Source organism: Mastomys coucha, unplaced genomic scaffold, assembly GCF_008632895.1.
Source record: "Mastomys coucha isolate ucsf_1 unplaced genomic scaffold, UCSF_Mcou_1 pScaffold21, whole genome shotgun sequence".
NCBI classification, from domain to species: Eukaryota; Metazoa; Chordata; class Mammalia; order Rodentia; family Muridae; genus Mastomys; species Mastomys coucha.
The window spans coordinates 174,556,606-174,560,975 of NW_022196904.1; positions in this window are offsets into that span (position 1 = coordinate 174,556,606).

Genomic DNA, 4,370 nt, shown 5'->3' on the forward strand with positions numbered 1-4,370 from the left:
AAAAAAAAAAAAAAAAGTTTAACACTGTTCACTGAAACACTGAGCAATCATGACAGCTCATTAAGAACTACACTATCTTCAATGCATTAAACATTCTCTTTACTATAGTCAAGAACTATTCCATGTATCACTAAATATGATTATTTTGTTAGTGTACAGACCCCCATGGGAAAACACAACTGTTTCATGATTGGCTACTTGTGTAGCATTTTGCCTAGGCAAAATGTTTTTTAAGAACCTTTTCTTCCAGTCCAAAGATTTCACAACACACTGATTCCTATCATGTATGTGCTGTGGTTGTTGTTGTTCCCTCAGACACTCACAGCCTCATCCAACTTATATTTATAATGGTCTTTTATGCACCCCAGAAATTATTTTTAAATCAGTGGTATTTCTTTAAATTTTTGCTTAGAGTATTGAAACTCCCATGGCTGGCAAAGGCTGCTCTTAGGAATAAAGGACAAGAGCAATATTGAGTTCTACTTTCTTCAGAAATCATTAAGACAGCAACAATGACACAAATACTTGGGGCAAATTCATTCTGCAAGCCACAGAGGTGTTACAGAGTTCTTTGGAATCAGGCTAGTACACTGAGTGACTTGGGTACCAGAAAGATTATTAAAATATAAAAATATTATTCTCCTATAATACTGTGAAATATTTGTAATTATAAAATGAAGTAGAAACATCTGGATACAGACATTTGCATCTATACTACCTAGTTAGAATATAAATATTTAATTATGATCCTATATTATCCAATCATAATCTTTAAATTACCTGGTCAAGTCTGAAATAAGACAAGGAGAAAATGGATAATGACTGCCATCTTGTGGGGTTTTATCTAATTACAGGGAAAATATTTAAAACAAAATGCTTGGAAATTGATTTATCCTCATTCACATAATATATAGATATAATGTAAATCTACCTACAAGAGGTAGAGATAAAAACAATTTATATATATATATATATATATATATATATATATATATATATATATATTATGATATTATAAAGCCCAAATGCACATGTGCATACACATAACACTCAAGAGATACAGAACAACTTGAATCATTTAAAAAATATGACAGAAGAAAAAATTTGTTAGAATTGTAAATTAAAAATAAATTCTAACTTTAAACTAGTAAAATTATATTTCTGTAGAGAGAGATCTGCATTTTGATACTAGTATTACACTAAATCAACTTCGTCAATATTAAGGTTCTCTTTCTTTCCTACAGAGAATAAAACGCCTTACTTAATACTTCAACATTTATTTTTGGCCCAAAAATTAAATCAAGGAAGAAGGTACTCAGCAGATACAAAATACACAGTGTTCAGAACAATCGAGTAGCCATTGTTGTACCAGGAAGTGTTTATGCACCCCAAAGACCACCAAGCAGCCAATTCCAATGCGATCGCATTAGGGTCTCTTTATTCAAGCTCCAGCTTGGGCTTTCCACCAACTCTGACACAGCAGGAAGGTAGAGTCCTGAGCCTAGTTTCAGGCAAGCATTCATAGAGGCAAGAAAGGGGTATCTAGACTGGTACACATCCGATTGGGGGGCCATTATGGCCTTTAACATAATTGGCTGGTGCTGGGAGCCAAACCATAAACTTAGTTTCTGCTTTCCTCCTGATTGGTGGTTGTTAGGAAGTAAATTGTCAGCGATGGGCTTGTAACCCAGAGGTGCAAATTTGTTGGAGAATAACCTGGAAACTAGTGCTAGATGCAGGTTCAGGGGTAGCCAGGAAACTGGTGCAAGGTCGCAGCCTGTCAGTTTACTTGACTTCAACCGTAGGTCAGGTCTGTTTGATTTATGCCCTGCATGGAACACCAGGAGAATTCACTGTGCTACTCAGAATAGCATGCAACTTAAAACATGAAGTCAACACTAATGTTTTCTGCTTAGTATTTTCAGACTTGGTTAATCACAAGCAAGTGAAACCACAGAAAGTGAGGCCACAAAAAAAGGGGGCATATTTGTGACATGAAAGGTAGACAATCTTCAGTGAAAAACAAATTAGTTGCATAAATTACAATATCAAGAATCAAGGAGAGCAAAAAAAAATAAAACAACTACAAATTTCATTTTTGGCCATTTAATTATAAAAAGAGTAAAATAAGATATTAGTACCCAGTAATATAGCCAATTTTGGCCAAGAATATAATAACATGAATTTCTCAATTACTTCTTTTTTTAAATTTTTTTCCAGACAGGGTTTCTCTGTGTAGCTCTAGCTATTCTGGAACTCACTCTGTAGACCAGAATGGCCTCAAGCTTACAGAAATCTTCCTGCTTCTACCTCCTGAGTACTGGGATTAAAGGCATGCACCACTATCACCCAGTTCTCATCTATTTATAGCAGTCCTATAAATTGATAAAATACCTATAGAAGATAAATTATCAATATATATCAGAGGCACTAAATATTCATTTATTTTTACCAATTCTCATTCTACAAAAATAGTGGTACATTAAGTATTATGTACAAATGTAAACACCAAGCATTATTTGTTAGTTGGAGAGAATCTAAACACATAAATAAAAGGATGATTAAATAAATTGTAGTATGTCCATACAGCATAACAGCAGAGTTTATTCTCACAAAATCGTCTCCTACCCTGACAGTCCACATCAAAAACAATGATTAGCTAGAGACCTTCTGGGAAGAGAAACCACATCAAACAAGACCAAGTGAAAATGTTCATTAAACTTCTTAGCTGAAAAATAAGCCTTAAGAAATGAGCCATCAATAGCTGGAAGAATTATCCGATATAAGAGTAGTTCCAAACTTTATACCATATCTTAACAAATCAAATATACCCATGTTAGTTTGATTACATATATTTACTGCTTCATAAAATAATGTACACTTAAAATATACGAAAAATGTCAGAGAATATCGATGTAGCTCAGTAAGAAAGTATTTGCCTAAAATTCAGAAGGCCCTGAACTTAATCCTCATCACTGGCCACTCCACTTTCCTCCCCTCCCACACTACCCCCAAAATATATATGGGGCGGTGAACTCACTGGTTAAATGCGTACAAGCAAGAAACATGAGAGTAAGCGTTTAGGTGCCCTGAGCTCATGCAAATGCCAGTGAGCTAGGTAATCCACCTACAATCACAACGCTCACAAGGCAGAGGAGCCCCAAAGGAAACTGGAGAACTAGACTAGCTAAGCTCTGGATTCAGCTCAAGTCCCTGACAAGGCAGGGAGTGACCAAGGAAGAGTCCAGACATCAACTTCGGACTCCCATATGTATACGCATCTACATGCACTGGCAGAGACAAAAAAAAAAAAAAAATTCATACACGAACACTACACACATCACCTACCTGAAAAAGAGAAAAAAGATACGAATTTTGAATAATCTCCTAGATGATTCAAGAAAATCAGAAAAACAGCTTAAGTATTTTGTTCTATTTTGCTTTAGATTGAAGAACTCAAACCAATGTTTTTTAAAAAAGAAAATGAAATTTAGGACTCAACTTAGGGGAAAATCTACCAACTGACTCTCTTTAACAAAGATGAAATGGCTTTTCCAAGGCAGCAAGTGAAGTCAGTCACTGGGCAGAGTGAGAAGACAGGGATGGCTGGAGAGCCTTGGCTCTTCTCTGAGGCTTACTTCCATCTCATCCCTGTCTTCCTTGCTGTTACAAAGCACTCTGAAACATTGTGTTTGTTTATCTTAGTCATTATCTCAATAGTATAAACAGCACATATATTGTTGAATATAATACAAACTCATAGATGCCTAAGGGAGGAGATGAAAACATCTAAGTGTCTACTAAAGACTACAACTTAATCTATGTTTACATCATTTCAAACTAAAATGATATGCAAACCTCAAACTTAATAAATTATAAGCAGATGACTCATTTTTGACATTATTTTGACAATGAATATTCATAAAGGTGTCAGAAAAAATCAAAAAGGATAAATACTCCCTGGGTTTATAAGCTATTGTAATGTCATTCTTCATACTTTTTCTGTTTTTAATGTTCTATTAAAACCATCTAGTACTTGCATGACCAAATACAGTAAATATAAAAACACTTCAACTATTTTTAGAAATTTAAAACACACTTAGCAATTCTAAGAAATAAAATTTAAATCATAATGTCAAAGAAGGGTAGTTAAGAACTTCCAAAACTACCATTTTATTCTTTGTATTGTTGTTCTAACTTTATATAAGTTCGATTAAAGACTTAGAGCAGAAATGATGCTGTTGATGCTGGTAATAGCTTCATCCTTAATAGATAACTTGACACTATTAGATTCTTTGCCTACTACATGTCTTTTAGTGTATAAACGTAAACTTCTATGCTAAGTAGGGAGGCTCACACCTAAACTTCTA